General features: G+C 45.2%; 2 long non-coding RNA genes across 4 annotated transcripts in view; one reads left to right on the forward strand and one right to left on the reverse strand.

Moving 5' to 3' along the window:
• Positions 1-19,130, reverse strand: part of LOC121091702 — an 88,766-nt gene extending 69,636 nt beyond the window's left edge. For 2 of the 3 annotated variants that reach the window (XR_005829014.1, XR_005829013.1), the window contains exon 1: positions 18,059-19,130. This is a non-coding gene — a long non-coding RNA (uncharacterized LOC121091702). The remainder of the gene's footprint in view (positions 1-18,058) is intronic. The other variant, XR_005829012.1, reaches the window with a different exon arrangement.
• Positions 13,584-18,064, forward strand: LOC121091701. The gene is made up of 3 exons (XR_005829010.1): positions 13,584-15,021; positions 16,347-16,781; positions 17,853-18,064. It is a non-coding gene; the product is annotated as an uncharacterized LOC121091701 (long non-coding RNA).

Consider the following 19,130-nt stretch of genomic DNA (forward strand, 5'->3'; position numbering starts at 1 on the left):
CTGAGTTGAGACACAGATTGCAGAAAATACTATGGATAATTTTTCCCCCTCCAGGGCAATTAATTTAACTTGAAATTTCAGTTGGGTTGATACATTGAAAGATAGCTTAGATATTCTTCTGTGGCTCTGAAGTGGGACATTTTGAAGCACATAGATTACAGATTAAAGACTAGTAATTGGGGGGGGGGGGGGGGGGGGGGGCGGGAAGGATATTTTAAATAATAAGAAATTGAGATGGTCTTGTTTTCTTTCCATGATGTGATGACTCTGAAACCTATCAATTGCCACCGATGTTTACCTTTCTGAGCTGATCTTTTTAGTAGAAACTCCTATCCAATATATATATCGAGAATCTCCACGTGACTCCTCAATATCAAATACCCAGGAGACCCAGCACCAGCTTCCCTGTACAGAGGGCCATTTGCAAAGAACACCAACTCTCTCTCTCCTGTAATACATATTCTCTTCTCCAGTTAAAGTAATAAGTTACTTAAAATTGCCTTTTTTTCCATAGTTTACTTTGCTGTCCTCTGACTACCAAGCAATGAGTGCCCTGGTTACTATAAAAGTCATGCACACATGTCTTCTGCCAGCATGGTGTCATGTCTTCTGTCAGTGTGTTATTTAGTACTCAGTGTTCCTATTATCTTCAAACTGGCTCTGGATTTGTTCCAAAGATTGCAATGTTGTTCATGAAAACTTTGGTGGAGGGTTCACAGTCTGTCTGAGCATAGATTGAAACAATGCAGGGTTTGGCAAGGGAAGACATGGAGATTGAGTTTGGGGGGGGAAAGACAGAGGGAGTTCATATCTATATGCGCCAATTATCAATCTGAAAGTCCATGTTAATCTGCCTGGATAAAAGAAATTCTGTGTGGTGAGGAAAATGTGAAGCACTGATACATGGAAGGAGGGAAATTGCTCTTCTAGACAGGAATCACCAGAGCTCCCATCCAGGTTAAGTCCCCTCTCTACTTTTGATTATTTGCCAATTTATTACCATGTCTGCTTTTCCAAACAAACAGAGCAGAAACTTGAAACATACCCGTATCAGTCTTCAAGATGAGACTTCAGAAAACTCTCATAAACGATAAGTTTTCAGAGCTAATTTGGCTACTTCTTTGTCTCCCCAAATTGTGTCTCTAGATCAGTGTAAGACCTGCCTTGTCTGGATGGCTCAGTTTTACTGTTACTTGAAATATTTAAGCATATTAGCAGACTTCTAGCCAAGAATACCTTGTGGTTGATGTAAAGTCTCGTTTCCCTTGTTTTCTTATATATGTTAGAACAAACAAGCCATTTCATATTTTATTAGAAGGAATATGATTTATTTTTGTTAATATATTTGCTCCATGGCAGAGCCTCAGTGGATGAATATTTTACTCCCTTGACAACCTAAAAGGGTGACACTTGCAGTCTGATCTCAGCCTGTTCTAGCAGTCTGCAAGCCACATTTTTTGCAATACAGGGGCAAATTTTCAGATGCTAAGAGAGCTTTTGCTCATAAAAAATAAAAAGCCCACATCATTTTCACACTCCTTTATAGGTATTGTGGTTTTGGTATCTGCCTCCTTGTGTCTGAATTCACATTTTTCCATGGATAATCAGTGCTGTCAATGTGATAGCAAACCCAAAGAGGCTCACACACAGGTAGGAGCATTTGTTCCCTGTGTAAGCAGGTTGTAGGATCTGCACTGTGGAGAAGGCTGGTGTGCAGACAGGGACCATGACTTAGGTATGGGGTGAGAACCTCTAAAACATTCATTCTCCACCTGAGTCCTGTTTCTTTTTTTCCCCAGACGTGTAGCAGTAGGTGAAGGGAGACCTTGAGTCTTTTTTCAGGCCAGTGCACACTACACACAGATGCTCTCTTCTTACTACTCCACACACCTTACATTCACTCTTAGCTCCTCACTGCAAGCCCTTACAACAAAGGCCCAACATTTTCTTCAGAAGAGATCATCTAGATACTTGTTTTAGTAGGACAATTATTTTATCTCAGCCTGAGCAATCTGGGCTTTGACTCATAACGTATGTTTGGACTATTGGCAGTAAAAGAGTAAACTGAGTTGGTGCATAGCATACTAATCAGAGATAAAATACCAATGCCACACTAAATTTCCAATCAGACCAGGACCCACTGAGCTGGGTATGACATAAACACAATGTAGGAGACAAATGTAGGAGACACTGTACTATGGAGATTTTAGAGTGTGACAGATCTAAACACACAAGGGTAGGAAGGGAATGTACCTAGGGCCACACAAAGGTCCAGTAGCAAAGCCAGAAGGAAATCCAAGATCTCATGCCTTCCCTGCTAAAGCATCCAGAGTCACCCTATGAACTCCAAAAGAAAAGCTGTAAAAAAAGTATATGAAAGAGGATCCTATTTAGGTTAAACCAGCAAGTTCATTTTTGCACTATCTAAGCCATGGACCCAACCATGGAGCGCATGGAAAACGCAACTTCTCCATGACCCACTGCATGGAGAGGTACCAAGATGAGCTGCAAGGATGAAGACAGAAACAAGCAGAGTAAGTGATTAAACTGGGAGCTTCTGGTTTGTTCCAGGCAACCAGGGCAAAGATCAAGGTCTTTCCCAAGCATTTATCACAGGTATACATCTATGCTCTGCACATCACCCAATATTGCAAAGGCAAGTTTACCCAAGAGGCTGTAAGCTCTGCCAAAGGCACTGTTTCATTAAGGGCTTGCTTCCTAACAAAAGTGATGCCAAATAAAAAATTTAGTCCCAAATGTCTCTAAACCCTGGGTATACATACTTCAGCTGCCTGCTATCTCTGAAATCAGATCTGGATTCAAAATGCACAGCTTCTGCTTGTCTTTTTCTTCCCATACTATAAGGGAAGAGGCAGTGTATTTAACAAAGCTGTTATGCAGTTTACTGATTGTGATTATTCAAGGCAAATGCTTTGAAGTAACAGCTTAGTGCAGAGTGACAGTAAACAAGATATAGAGATACACCTAGATGAGAAGAAAAATAAATGGCAATTAGAATTGATATTCTAGGTGTAGGAAATGCCAGTAAAACCTCAATCTCCAGCAATGACACTCTGCATTTGTATTGCCACTTCCCTGCAAGATCTCCAGGATGAATTACAAATGGCAATTAGACATCACTGAACCCCCAAATGGCATGTGAACATTATCCTAGCTACTGTACGGCTGAAGCAAATGAAAAGGGGAGCCCTATTTAGACCTCCTATGCTAATTCTCAGGGCTAACCCAAGCACCTGCAACAGCATTTAAGTTCAAGACAATGATAAACAATTCAGACCAGCTCTTAACTTGCAGCACACTGAATGCAGAGGAGTTGAGGACTGTACTCAGGCAGGTCACTATGAGGATGTTTTTAAAATTGTCACTTCCCCTCCCCATTCATTGCACTGGGGACTAAGGACTGACAGTCATGGAAAAATATGGAGCTGAACTGTTCCTCGTTGTCTTGATAACATGCAGCTATGTTCATCTTCGGTATGGGTACCTGAGTCCAGATCTAAAGCATTTGCTCAGGACTGACCAGAGAGTCCAGGGCGGACCCAGGAACAGAATCCAGCACTCTTGACTCTGAAGTACAAGGTAAATGTGCAGACTGGACACTCCGGTACCTCTCTCAAAGCCCATGTGGGATGGAAATCCTCACAGGAAACATGGAGGTCCCTGCACAGTGTCCTAGGAGAGGGGGCAGTTTGCAAATTTATAAACTGAGCAGAAACTGAAGAACAGACAGTAGAAGAGATATAATTTTATCTTTCTAGTCTCTTTTGGCTCCTCTTACATTGGTTGTGAACCTGCTTGCCATTAGCTTTGAGTATTGAGGACAATGACTATACTAATTTTAATTTTCTGATTTCTATAAATATCTCTTCTTTGACACAAGCCACACTGGTTGTATTTGGTGGTGAAGCTATTGCAACTCGATTGCTTTCAGTTGAGGAGTTTGCATACCGCCGCCAAAGCATGTCTATACAAACTTTGGCATGGTCAAGGAGCTACCACAGTCTCATAGAACTGCAGGCTTCTGCTGCAAGTTCCTAGATGTGCTTAACCCACCAAAGTCATATATGTTTTCTCCTCACCCAGAAACCCCCTTCTCCTGCGGACAGCCAGAGCTGTGGCCAGTACAGAAAAACAATGACTTGCCTTCAAGGTGCCAACAAGACTCCTTCCTAGCACTGGCATGAGTGACAGCCTGTAAAATACTGCAGAGTTAAGATTCACCCCAGTATTAACTTCTTCACTTATATTTCCTCCTGAGCATTCCTGCATCTGAAGTCTGTGAAATGCCACCATTCCAAAGGGTAAAGCAAAGAATTACAACTTATCATGAACAGTGTACGCAGAACATTGCTCTCTTTTTTTCCTTTTGTTCCTACCTAATTCTATTTTTTAGAAAAATTATTAAAACTAATTGCATTATTTAATCCCATCACATAAAATCCTCCAGTGTTTCATTAATCAATGTAATCAAGCCAATCAAACTAGATAAAGGAGATCTTTTAGCAGGCTTTGATGAGATTTTATCAAAATCTCAGTGCATATTGTAAAGTCTTCACATTCTCAGAAGCAAACTAACTGTAGAATGTGGAAGCTTTATCAAGCAGACACTAATAAAGCAGATGATGCTTGGACCATTTTATGAGGTTCTTCATATTAAACTAATAACAACAATTTTTTTGTATTATATATAAATATATAAAGGCATATGGAAATAGCATTGATTTTGTATACATAGAAAGATTGCTATAAAGCAATCACTTTCTTTTTTTAAGTAATGATGAAGATGCATGTCTGTAAGTCAGCAGACCACAAAGCCAAAATACTGCCAGGAAAATGCAGTGGGTAATGCAAAAGTTTTAACAGCTGTAAGTGAAGAGCCTTATTAAAAGCACAAGCCATTTCCTTTTAAATGTAGTACTCTTACCCCACATCTGAATCATAAACAAATACAAATTAACCAGCTGTGTCTTGCACCACACTGATGTTTGCGTCTCTTCTTCCCCCTTCAGGTCACAGCTCCCATTCTTTATGTTTTTGTGCTGACTAATCAGGAGTATAAGCTATTGAAGTTCTACCACAAAAATAAAATTTAAAGAGGTGTTGATGTAATACAGCACCATAAAACCAGGAAATGTGTACAGTTGGTGGATGCTACACTAGAAACATTTGTTCCAGCTGAAAACATTAGAAGTTTCACCGCTTTCTCTCCTTCAGAGACTCTCTGGGCCAAATCCTCCCATCCCAGCTGGAGCTGTATTCACCCTCCCTTTTTTCTCTTAGGCTACTACATGGAGATAAGCAACAGGTAGAGTCAACACTGGCCATTTTCACAATGAGTTCAGAACTTCAAGAGGCACTGTTAGAGCTGAACAATCCAGAGGAAATAACGAAGGAGGAGGATCTTGGGTTTTATTTAAAATCAGGCAACATGGCACCACTTGCTTGCTTAGAAAGATGCTGGGCTGACTGTGTAGGTAGCAGCCCAACAACAGCAGAATCTAATGAGTGCTGTAATTTTGCCTTATCTTGTGCTTCCATTTCAGTTCTGTGTTGCAAATAGTTTTAGATGGAATTAAGCTTGTCTCCCTCACAAGCAGACTTTGCTGTTTTTTCCTTCCCTTTCCTTTATCCAAGCTCCCAACAAATACAGCTCAATTTAAAAATAAAACCAGGGCTGAGCAAAGGAAGTTAGTCACGGGAGTAGCCAAGCTCTGCAAGGTCTGTAAAAAAGCGTGGGAAGCCATGGATGAGCAGCTGTGGGCACCTCAAGCCTGATCCACCTGTCTTGGCTGTGTACTCAAAGGAGCAGCCCTGCTCTACATCTGCTGCAAAATTGGACCTGATATGCCTAATGCAATCCCTTCAAAAATGGAGATAGACTTTTGCTTTGAGAGAGTTGTTATATTTATTCTTGAAATCAACTTTGCATTACCAGACCTCATCCGTAATCCCTATGGTGCCAAAAAGTCACTTCACATTAGCTGAAATCAGAGCTTTCTAGTTACGGACACACAAGGTCAAGCTATTCTCGAAACATTTTCCAGCAAGTTAAAACATTGAAAATATTCTCTGGAAAAATCAGCGTAGTTCTGCTGAAGGGAGTAGTGTGTGATCAGCAGAGGCTTTTGCTCATTTGTTATAGCCGTTACAATCAGGATGGGTTTATTATGTTAACTGGTTAATTAACCAATATAGCTGGTCATGTCCTAACTACTGTCATCAGAAGGAAAATATTTGTTTCATCTTGATATTCAGCAATTAGAGGAATAAATCCAGCAATTTGGGGTTTATGGAAGGGCGGTTCCCACTGTCACAATTCTGTACCATTTTTTTCATTCCACTGGAATGGCTTTTATTGTGCTTTTTAAGTTGTTTAATTACTTCAAGGGGAAGTATAAAATTTGTATTTGATTTTTTTTTCCACATCTTTAATTTAAAATAAAATTATCAGGAGGAGGAGAAATTGTAGTGGGATGCTGGGTTCCCAGTCATCCCAGCACACCACATCTCTGCTCTTTGGACAGCAATCACAGGAGCCCGGCAGCAAGCTGTGGATGAGGTTCTTCCAAGCAGCAGCATCTGGCTCTCTGGCAAGCGGAACAGGCGGCCGCACCGACCGCATTGGAGTTGCCCCTGGGTTTGTCACGTGGGGAAGCTGCTGACGGACTATCTGGGTTGCTCTGTCCTTGTCTCAATTACATTTCCTTTAGACACACACCTTTGAGGGTAACAAACTCTACTGCTAGAAGGCTCCACTTGCTCCTCCAAGCGTGTCCTGACAGTCAAACCACTGCGTTTCCCTGTGTCCACACCCAAAGTGCCCCACAGCTCACGCCCGTGCAGAAGGACAACCAAAACTGATGTTCCTGTGAATTTAAGGCTGTCCTCCAGGATGCTGTACTAGCAAAAACATGCCTGACATTTTAACATAGTTGTGTGTTTATGAATAGCTGGTTAATCAAAAGATTTTTTGATTCTTTTCCCTTTTGCAGAAGCTTTGCCGGCTCACATTGGGGAAGGTAAATGTCTTCTTTCTTGCACTGTCAGCAACACAACTGCAGGTGGTGGCGATTTCTAGAGTGCTGGGATGGACGCTGCCAGATGCCAGCATCGAAGACAAGCTCTGAGCAGAGGATATGGTGCTCCACACATGTCTGCTCCCTCTCTTCTTCACCCACTTCCTGCTAGTGAAACAATTATGGCAGCCTTGTACAGAAGTGGACTTTTTTTAAAAAAAAAGTATAAACACAACCTAAACCCGCTCATATTAAAGCAATTAAGGAATTAAGGGATGTCACAGCATGTAGGGAGAACTAAACTATTATTTTATTTCTTGATAGATAGTAAGTTCACTGAAAATTTGAGTATCATGCCATTCAAAACTGTTTGTTAGTGTGGGTGAAATGTGGAAAATAAAAAAGCCTTAATACATTTGGATATTCTTTTAAGGAAGACTTTATTTTGAAAATGCAAGTGTTTGAGATTGTTTACTTCTTCCAAATATTTTTTTAAAATTTTCAAATAGCATTTTTCTTACCAAAAATAAAATAAAAGGAGTTTTCAAAGGAATTATACAGCCTATAAATAAAATATTTTACGTCAGCTACACAAAATGTCTGTGGTTGATTCAAAACCATATTTCCAAGGGTTTTTAAATTATCTGTAAAATCTAAGAAAACAAATAACTGTTTTCCGTTCTGTATAGTCCACTTTTATCCTAACTGTTTTCTGCCTCAGTCACCAAAAAGAAAACTCATTATCCACCCAGCTCCATACGTAAGGTGTAAAACTCTACTGAAGGATTTTGGATTAACGCAACAACCTTTCCATCAGCCAGACAACTCCCTTCTCTGTCAACTCAAAAGAAGAAAAAGTTGGAAACTCAAGTCTAGAGCAGATGAATAGGCTGGTACTGTATGAGTTTTCTAAGAAGCATCCAAACAAGAATCAGTTTAGGAAGAAGTTTGGGCTGAAAGCTTGTCTGCAGTGCTGCGCAGAAAAGGGAAATCCCAGCTATGGGCCGGGTGACCACTTGGGGAAATCACAGGAGGAGGATTTTGCGAGTGAGAGCCATTCCCAGGTGGTTTAAGGCCTTTATAAGGATTCAGCATGGAGTGCTTGCTGCCTTAAACAAAACAAAACAAAAGGAAAAGAAAAAAGAGGGAAAAGAAAGAAGAAGGGGGAAGAAGGAAATGCAAGTATAAAAACTGGTTTTTACCATAAGATTGAGGAAACACAGAATAAATAAAGTACAAACTGACATTTGATGGATTTATAAGTGTTCCATCAGGACAAAGACTTGAAAGTATTGATCCATGCTGCAGTATTTTGGTTTGGTTCAATAAATTTGGAATCTCCTTCACCCTCCCAAGCCACACGCATAGGCAAAAACTGGCTCCGAGAGGAGGGCATATCCAGTGCCACTGCCACAGCCACTGATGCCATATTCCCTGTGAAACCAACAGCCCGGCTCTTTTTTACTTTCACTATAAGGACATGGGTGATATTAGTGCACAAGAGGAAGAAGAAAATATTTCAGTGAAAGGAGAAAACTCTCAAGGTTATTAATTCATATAAACCAAGCTATCCTATATGCTGGGGACATATGCAGGAAGGAGCCCATCTCTCCCTCAGGATGCCACTGCTTTCTCGAGGAACAAGAATGGGAGGCTGTGGGGAACTCCGCCACCTCTAGTGAATTTGGGCAGATCCCTCAATATTCTTCCATCTTTTAAAAAGGGAGAACTTTCCAGGGTATAAATTTGCAATTCTTTGGTTTCCAGGAAAGGAACTGCTTTTATAAATACAACTGGTTCTAATTAAGGCAAGCAGCCAAATTAAGCCCTTGAAGCTGCATGGCCTTGTACGTGCAGCAGAGCCTCCTCAAGGTCCAGGATCATGAGGTGAGCGAGGGCAAAAGCAACTCTTTGCAAATGCTTATGAGGCTTGCTATTGGAATGAGCACCTTGCACTCTTGATCTGCCTCAGATGTGTAGCCACATGAGTTTTTACACATCCTTCAGTTAAACCTGAGCAAAACTTAGCACTCTGGGACATCATGTGGAGTTGTCCGTTTGCCCGTTTCTCCATGGGTCTCTTAAACCGTGTAAATGGTGCTTCATCAAGGACTATAGAAGTGTCATTTGAAATTCCTTCTCTGGAAGATGCTGTGAGTGTTATTTCCTTGGATTTTTAAGGCAGGCAATAAGAAGCCTGAAATGCTATATTAATTTCATAACTAATGATAATTGAAGTATTTAATAATATACAAAGCAATAACTAGAGTTTCATTCAGCATAAAGTTCTCTGATCAGCTCACCCATAGATACCCGATTATTGGTCAGCCTTTTTTTTCCCACAATACACAACATCCTTGTCCACATTTTTCTAAGGTCCCCAACTGCATCTCTCAAAACCATTCTGCCATTTCCATTCCATGGTGATTTTCTCATCAAGATTTTGAGTCATGCACAGGTTTGACAAAATGGCCATACTTGAAGCAAAAATGTACAAACTTCCAAGGCTTAGTGCCACAATGTGAAAATCATCTCTGTGGGAGCATAAGGAGACCCGTTTCTCTCAGAAATATTTTTCCTCAAAATAAAGGCCCACTTGGGATGCAAAATTAGCTTGTCTGCCTGAGAAACAGCTTGCACATCTATTTACTTTAGTAAATGGTCTTGGATCTGTGATCTTAGTGCATGTGAAAAATCTGGAGTGTTAAAAGTCCTGTGTTTCATTGATAATAATTTATATATCTCACACTGAAAAGCTTTTCTGAATAACAAGTGCAGGGTAAAATACAGCCAGTGGTGTTTATACTAGTTCTTTTTTTTTTTCTTTTTCTAATAGGCTTTATATAATAACTCCTGTAACAATTAATCAAGCACAGAGGCTGAAACTATCTACAGTGCAAGAGGATAGCACGAAAATAAAGTATTTTATTAAAAAATGCACTCTGGTTTAAAAATCCTTAGTTATGTGAAGGGAATTGGCCTTCTTCCTTTTTATAGTGTTTCTTCAATAAAGAACTGCAGTAAGTTAAGGAGAGTTGGGTAATTACACTATTATACTATAATTTGCATTGCTTGATAATGCTTATGTCAAAAAATGTTGGGAAGTTGCATTTCAATAAAACATTTAAATCGCTGACAGCCTGCGGCTTCCTGTACTGTGTAGACTAAAGACATACAGCAACTTCTTCTGAATTTCCCATCAGATATCAAACGTGTAGATTTATGGACTGTATAGACTAAATCGCAACAAATGCCTTAAATACAGAATTGTAGAAACCTACTCGCAGCTCCATGCTTGGGTAGGGTTCCTATAGCAGTAGTCCAAAATCCTCCAGGTAGTCCAAAAGCAAAGTATGATACAAGAAAAATACACTGGGGATAAAAGCGCAAAAAAAAAAGCCAACCCAAAACACAATGGGGCTGAAGTTACCGCTTTCTTATCTTTCACTAAAGAGTATGAACTGATGAAATGAAATGAAAATCCTGTCCTATTTCTCAAAGACAACACGAGGAAAAGACACATGGCACAGCAAGTCTTAGCTGGACATCCACGCCCCAGCCAACTCCATCTTCCTGCACATACACACACACACGTGCACCAGCCCCAAGGACTCTCCCCACACACAGGACTTGTGTATGCTGTGCCGAGCACCATCACAACTCCATCCTCCTCCTCTCAGCCACAGGCAGGGCTGAAGAGCCAGTTTCTGCTCTTCCAGGCTATTGCCTTTGCACCAACCCTGATCCCAGCGCTGGCCAGATAACCAGAGCAGAAAGACAAGCCAGAGCATTGGCCGTGGCCCTCCTCCTCAAAAGACAACCTGCAGCCAGCCCCACTCTCACTCATCCTTGCCATAGCAAGCTTCAAATAAACTACCCGCACTTTTTATCTGTTATCTTATCTGCACCTCATCCTGATGACTCTGGGTTTACACAGAGGAAGAGAAGAACTTCAGGGCTTGGAGGATATTCTCATCCGTAGACTCAGCACAAAATACTTCCCAGGCAGACACCAACAATGCTTCACGTGGCCAAACTAAGACACCTCAGAAAGATTCTGCTCTCACTAATTGAGTTGTCAGCACCTCCTGAACTCAGACCTCTCTTGGTGTTCAATGCTGCCACGTCAATCAAGACACCACATCAATTGAGGCAGCCACATCACCAGTTCGCCTAAACGAGGCACCAAGAAATGGTCACAGTGAGTACGGAAAAATACATGGGCAGGGCTGTGTTAGTTACAGGTGCCTGCATTTCAGCTGTGGATGCAAAAAGCAAAAGGAAGGTGTCACCTTGCACCAGCAAGGAGCTGAAGAACTAACCATCACAGGCTAGAGCAGCTCAGACTGTAAACATGGTTTGTTTTGTTGCATAAATATAGGTGTCTAGTGTCACCTGAGATGCCCCTGGGTGTCCCAGCTGGCCTCCAGCTACTGAGCCAGGAGGGCACAGATCTCCTGCAAGTCCTCTGCCAGACCCACCAGTGCTACATGGCCAACTCAGGGACTCAAGGGCATCTTGGATCCATCTGACAACTGCGTTCAGGCAACTGATTTGAACCCTGTGCCACAGCAGGGGGGGGGGGGGGCAGGACACAGCTAAGAAATTACAAAAATCCACCCAGAAGACATTTATTTTCCCAAGAAACTTCTCACCAAAAGATCTCATTGCAGCATTGATCCATGAATGCACATGAAAGGAGGCTTTTTCTTCTCAACAACCTGTTGATAACACATTTACCTGCACCATTCGTACAAAAACAAACACAGAAGGCAGGCGCACTTCCATGGAAAATACTGCTACATCTGGTTCAAGTCCCTGCTTCCTAGGCAGAGGCATAAACCGGTGTGTCATTAACATCCCCCTTACAGGGACAGATTTTAGAGAAATCAACAGACAGCCCCTAGCACAGCTGTCTCTGGACAGGAAAATGAAAGCTCCACAAACTCCCTTCCTCCCGTCAAAATTCCCTTTGCAAGCAGCCATCTGAGTAGGCGCGGGCGAGCGGGAGCTGCGGGAAGAGCAGTGCTCCGGAGAGCGAAGATGAGAAGAAGGAGGTGGGCATCCCAGGGGACTGCATCCTCCTGTACCATTAAGCCTGCGGGCAGATCAGCCAGGGCTCTGGGAGCAGGCAGGGGAGGGAGATAAAAGGCTCCTGGAAGAAATCAGGTGCAGAGGGTGGGCAGATGCTGCTAAAGAGCAAAGAGACCCGGCCAGGCTCATTTGTCTGGAAGGGAACCAGCAGGAACTTTCTTTTTATCTCCGATTGCGGATGTTAGGGTAGTTCCTAAAGGCCACAGCCAGTTTGGACCCCACCGCTCTGCCTCTGCCTGCCTGTACAGGGAAGGAAATTACAGCCTTATTTTTTTCCACAGGTAGAAAATCCCCCACCATGACAGCCTCGGACCCATTAACTCCTCTCTGCCTGCAGGACCCACTTGGGCTCTACCTCTCCCAGCAGCAACCCGGCTGGGTGGTGTTGGGTCTGTTTGTCCAACAACCAGTTGAAGGTGGCCAGGTGTTTCTGGCCTGACCTAGGGCTCTGCCGGAGCCAGCCCTGCTTGCCCGCACCAGCCACAGCTGCCTCTGCCTGAGGATTAGCCGTGCTCCACCTGCTCTGCCCGGGATTTCATGGGGCATCCCCTGGCACATCCCTGTCTGTCTGTCTGTCTGTCTGTCTGCTCAGGGATTAGCCTGACCCTACCTGGGCTGCCCCCAGCTCTGCTTGCCAGGGTGGACCCAGCCTGAGCAGCTCTCCTCTGTGTGGGCTGGTAGGCCACAGCTGTCCGTCCATCTGTCTGCCCAGGAGAGATGGATGGGCACTGCTCTGCCCATCCAACCTCCACGTCTGTCTGTCTGTCTGTCTGAGAGCTACAGATGGGCACTGCTCCCCATCCTACCATCACATCTGTTTGTCTGAGAGGGGAGGCTGGACACTCTCATGTCTGTCGGTCTGTCTGGGAGAGCAACCACACGCTGCCATGTCTGAGGGGATGCTGGGCACAACCCTGTCCATCTGTCTGTCTGTGAGGGGATGCTGGGCACAGCCCTGTCTGTCTGTTTGTCTGTCTGTGTCTGTCTGTCTGTGAGGGGATGCTGGGCACAGCCCTGTCTGTCTGTCTGTCTGTCTGTCTGTCTGTCTGTCTGTCTGTCTGTCTGTCTGTCTGTGAAGGGATGCTGGGCACAGCTCTGCCTGTCTGTCTGTCTGTCTGTCTGTCTGTCTGTCTGTCTGTCTGTCTGTCTGTCTGTCTGTCTGTCTGTCTGTCTGTCTGTCTGTCTGTGAAGGGATGCTGGGCACAGCCCTGTCTGTCTGTCTATGAGGGGATGCTGGGCCCAGCCCTGTCTGTCTGTCTGTCTGCCTGTCTGTGAGGGGAAGCCGGGCACTGCCAGCTCTGCCTGTCCCTGAGCGGACGCTGGGCACAGCCCTGGCCGCCTGTCCGTCCCCGAGAGAGGCCGAGCACCGCCCGCCCTCCCGGGGAGCCGTCGTGCCCGGTGCGGGGCCGCCCGGCCCCCCCTGCCCTCCCCGGGGGGCGGCGGCGGCGGCAGCTGCGGCGGCGGCGGGGGAGGGCCGGGGCGGGGAGGGGCGGCCGCCCGGCGGGACCGAGCCTGGGGCGGGCAGCCCGCGCCGCTGGGCACCGGCACCGGGGCCGCCGGCCCCCCCTCCTTCCTTCTCCTCCTCCCGGCGGAGATGAAAGGCTGCCGGAGGAGGGGGGCACGGCCGGGATTAGGCCCGGGGGCCGCCAGAGCTGTCGGCCCCGGGGAGGGGGCGCGGGAGCCCGCCCCGCCGGGCAGCGAGCGGCCACATTGTCTCCGGTGCCAGCCCGGGCGGGACCGCGGGCAGCGCGCGCGGAACATCCCGAAAGGCCGTTTGCACCCACGGGAGGCGGCTGACAGGGACCCCCCGCTCCGCTCCGCTCCGCTCCGCCCCGGCCGGGCGGGGGTGCGGGACTCCGGCTGGGAACCCCCCCCCAAACCACAGCCGACCCTGACACCACCCCCTCAAAAAACCACCACAGCCGACCCTGAGCCCCCCAAGTCACCGGCTCGGCTTTTGCAGGCTGGGGGGTGCCCCCCGCCCGGTGCACCCCCTGCCCGGTGCATCCCCCGCCCGAAGGGTGCCCGCGGGGCCGGCGCTGGCTGGGGGAGCAGTTTGCGCGATTATCGTATATATATAAATTTGATTTCTTTTCTTTTCTTTTAGGGAGAAATTGCGCTGCTCTAGTTTAATTATTTTATTTCTAATTATCAAAGCAACTTCGCTTCCAGGAAGGGGGTTTGAGTAGGACTTTTAACTCGGGGAAGGGCGCGCACCGCTCGGCACTGCTCCGCGACCCCCCTCCGGCCCGCTCCGCAGGCGCGGAAACACCGCCCGGCCCCGGGCGCACGGGGTTTTACCGAGCCGTCCCTCCTAGGGGAAAAAAAATAAAAATAAAAATACAGAGCAAACCCTCAGCCACCAACGCTCGGCATAAATACACGTTATCAGCAAATTGAGCAAATGAAAGTTTAATTTTTTTCCCCCCCCCAAGCCCAAAAAAATGCCTTAAGCGAAGGCGTCGCTCAGCCGAACGCTGGCGCTTGGCAGCGCTGGAAATGAGCGGGGGGGAAAGGACTTTTCCCTTGGCTGTGGGGCACGGATTCGTTTGCAAACTGCAGCTTAACCGCTACCACCACTCCGCATTGTCATGCTCTTAAATATCCTGAATTAGGCAGCTCTTAAAAGTCCCTTTAAACCAGGCGGCGGGGGCGAGCCCTATTTGCACAACTTCTTGGGGTTGTGCTGCCATTACAAAAAAATATTAAATAATAATAATAATAAGGGGGGGCGGGGGGCAAAGCGGCGGGGACGGTGCTGCTGGGTTTATCGGTGGAGCGGGGGAGACGGCGGCGATGCCCGGGTGCTGCTGCTGCTGCTGGAGGAGGGGATGAGCTGTGCCCGGGCAGGGCGGAGGGGGACGCGGGGTGCAGCCCCATCACCTCTCAGGTACGAGCACTTCCATTGACATTGATGTAACTACATTAGAGTTAATGGCAGCAGCCTGGTCCTCATTATTAATTGTCTTTGTGTTTGGATAAAGTATGTAATCTTCTCCTCAACCACACCATTAAAATAGGTTGCCTTTTCAATTAAGAACTGTCTTGAGCACAGCAGTCAATTTTCCTAATGAAGATGCATTATATTTTCACTTTTTTTTTTTTTTTTTAATAATGGAAAAATCCCACGTTTTCATTAGGCGTGATTACGGAGAAAGTACAAGAGGGGGTTTGTCTAAACTAAATGTGGCCCGTGTAGTGTATTAAATACCAGGCTTTTAAATAAATTGAAATTTCATACAGATAAGACGTGAGGTTGGGGTACAAATACGGGCAGATTCGCTTCCTTCAGATTAAAAAAATGCAGTATCCATTCTTTAAAACGCACTTATCAGATAGAAAATAATGATTAAAACAACTACAGTCCACTCTTAGCTGCAATTACTCGGGTAAACTTTTCACTCAGCCTAGTTTGCTTACATTAAACCTGAGGATGATGCTTTAAAACAGACTTGCACTTTCTGTTAATGTGCAGCTTTGGGGAACAAATAGCACAGTTTAATCATGCAGAAACACACAGGAGCCAGAATAGTCTCACAATTAATTTACCAAAATAAACCCGAAGCTGCCTGCATTGTTTAATATTTAGCTTCCACTCCCCTCCTTCCCCTGGAGAAAAACAGCCCTAGTTCTTTAGAAAGGAGGAAGGTTGGGGGAGCTTTGGAGTTGGGATTTTTCCTCCTTTCTTTTTACATTGGAAAAGAAATATTTCATCGTGTGAAAGCAAAGAATTAAATTTTACATAATATAAAACACTTTAAAAAAAAAAAAAAGGAAAAAAACTCCAAAGACTGTAGGGGGCGGGGAAAAAAAAAAAGTGCTATATTTGTGAGCCTGAGAAGCTGCAAAGGGACGGTGTCTGCATTTCACCGCAGCGTTGTACTTGTGGGATCTTTGTTACCGGACACACAGACACTCGCGGGCACACAAGCCAGACCCTTCCTGCACGGAAAACACCATTACCCATATGCAATTTAAGAAAGGAAAAATTAGCAGTAGTCTTCGGAGCTAGTTCTAAAGTTCCCAATATGAAAAATAACTGCCCGCAAGGGAGAATGAAGTTAAGCATAAGAGTAATTTCTTATTCACATAGTAACAACAGTTGGTTTCTGATCTTTTGCAAGCTTTCTGCGTTGTGGCTTTGTTTGGTTGGGGGAGTGTGTGCTTTGGGGGTTTGGGGGGTATTTTTGTAATGAACATTTGTTTCTCCACCAGCCAGCGGCTAAAGAAGATCTGCAAAGAATGGCAAAGAAGATTTTCGATTAAAACCTTAGCCCATCTCCACGGATTACTTTATATCGATTCCTATATATATGGCTGCAATTGATGGGCTCTAATTAAAAATCCAAAGGGAGGAAAAAAAAATAAAAGTTCTTTCTGGGTCTCGATAAAAGGAGCTTTTCATATACGGGAAATAAAGGTTGTAAAAGGTTACAAACGAAAGACTAGTTTAAAGCTTCTCTGCGGTTTTCTTTTCTTCTTTCTTACAAAACCCCTTTTCTGGCTCTTTCTCTCCCTCCCCCCCCCCCTCCCCCCGACCCCTTCATTTCTCCCAAGTTTGCCAACACGCAAGATATGGGACTGTAACCGTTATTTTAATATCTGGGTTGGGAGCTATAATCTGATTGCTGCAGAAAGCTGCTCATCAAGGTAACTTCATGGCCTGGAGAGAAAAATTATGTAAACTGGCAGTATTAGCGCCTTTCATCAACACACACACACACACACACACACACACACACACACACTCACTCACAGACACACACCCCTTCCCCAGCCTCCCGCACCGGCCCCCGGGGACGCCCCGCACCGGGCCCCACGCGTGAGCCCCCCCCACGCACCCCCCACGCACCGCTTCCCCCAAAGACTTTTTTTTTTTAATTTAATGCTGTTGAATTATTTCTCTGTTTAAGTTGGTTTGGGATTTTTTTTTTTTTGGAGGGGGTAAGACACACACACACATAGAGCCCCCCACCCCACCCCCGCCGGTGCACATAAGACTTTCGCTCAGGTGCAAGCCCTGACCTCACTTTCTCTGCGCTCGGGGTAGCATTTTTAGGACTTGTTTGGCTCCCAGATGAGCTGGGCAAATCGCAGATCGCCCCTAAGTGCCTCCGACATCCTCTCTTCTCCCCCTGCCCCGGGCCCCCTCCATCCCAATTATGAAACTTGGTTTCATTTAGGCGAAGATGCTGCCTTTTTTTTTTTTTTTTCCTTCCCCAAAGGAGGTGACGGGTCTGCCATTCCCCTCCCAGACGCTTGGAAAAGGAGGGGGATTTTTTTTTTTTTATCATTCCGGCGTTTTAAAACGAATCCGACTCTTTCTCCAAATGATACAGCTTTGCCAGTATCTCTGGCGTTACACCCCCAAAAGGGAGATATTGGGGTGAGGGGGACTGTCGAACTAAAAAAAAAAAAAAAAAAAAAAAAAAAGGCAAACCTAAAAAAAAAACAACCCGCAATTGAATTGCAGATAAACTTCAATGAAAGTCTGGAATATTTTAACTAGACACAAATCCGATGAGGGAAAAGCTTAAAAGTGCGTAGCATGCATCGCTTTCCGGAGCCGATCAGAAATACAAAGATGACAAATTATAAATCGGTTCTTTGAGAGGGGTGGGGGGCTGGGGTTGCTTCCTTCCTTAACTTTCACCCGACCTGAATAAATTATTTTTTTTTATTTTATCCCCCCCCCCCCCCCCCCCGGTCATAATAACCAAGGGCAGCAGCTGAGCGCGATCAGCCTGGTGAGCGATACACACGGCAATAAAACCACTCGCGAAACGGTCGCGTTAGTAAGAAGAGTCGGAAATTAAATCAGAGGAAGGAGAAGTAAAGAGGGAGAAAGAGAAGAGAGAAGAAACAGCTACACAGAGAGAGAAAATGGCTCTGTAACGCGATTGGCATCGGAAAGTTGGAGAACTTACTGAGAAGCAGAAGTTACAGTTTCTTTTCATCCCAGAAGCAGATTTTGTTTCTCTGAGCACAAAGTTCTTAGAGGGCAGAAAATCACACATCTCCACTCACTCCCCGTTAGCCCCAGCTAGTCTGGCTCTCTGGGACTGTACCTGCTCTGAAACGCTTTCCAAGTGGACCAGAAGAGATTGGAAAGTTAAAAAAAAATTAAAAGAATAATAATAATAAAAAAACCAAGTTCCTACAGCTGCAACAATTCTTATTAATTTTTTTTTTTTTTTTTTGGCGACTTTTCCCCGAGCTGCAGAAGGCTGAAGGCAGAGGCAGCTGCAAAGTGTGTGCAGGATTGCTCCAGGAAAGAAGGTTCCCCCTTTTTCCCCCTCTCAGATCCAATCTTTGCAAGAGCCATTCCGACACATTGCTAAGCTAAAGGGAAATTCTCTTTGATAAAGCGGTGTTCCCAGCTTCTGGGTTTTAAAACCTAAATCTATATTCAAATCTGGCTGAAGGTGTGTTCTGGGATTTATGAAAGCCTCTTAAAGGGGTAAATTTACCAAACCGTGACAAAATCATCACAATCTTACTTTAGACATCTGAAGTGGATGAGAATTTTAAAGAGACCCTTGTTTATTTAAGTAACACTGTCCATCTCCGCCACTTGTTTTATTGGCCGCGTGAATTATTCCCAACTTCTCAGGCCGGGGGGGGGGGGGCAGAGGGAAAGCCTGGGATGTCCCTGCTGCCTCTGGCAGGCTGCAGGCAGGGCAGAGCGCTGCCTGCCCACTGCCCCACGGCCAGGCAGCGCGGGCAGCTGCAGGCAGGGCTGTCAGCCCGGCTGGACTGCGAGGGCTGCGCTTCCAAACCTGCTCTCCCAGCTACTTTCTTCAGGCACTGAATTTTATTTCTCTGCTTTGCTAAGCCCTCCTCTGACACAGCCCGGCTTCCTCCAGCCCCGAACACCCATTTCTTTCTTTCTTTTTTTTTTTTTCCCCCTTTTATTTTTAATCGATTTCGAAAATACCCTCCTGGTCAGGATACACGGGGACGAATTATCTCTCTCATTCTTCCAAGGTGGATTAAGGT

Source organism: Falco naumanni, chromosome 7, assembly GCF_017639655.2.
Source record: "Falco naumanni isolate bFalNau1 chromosome 7, bFalNau1.pat, whole genome shotgun sequence".
Lineage (NCBI taxonomy): Eukaryota > Metazoa > Chordata > Aves > Falconiformes > Falconidae > Falco > Falco naumanni.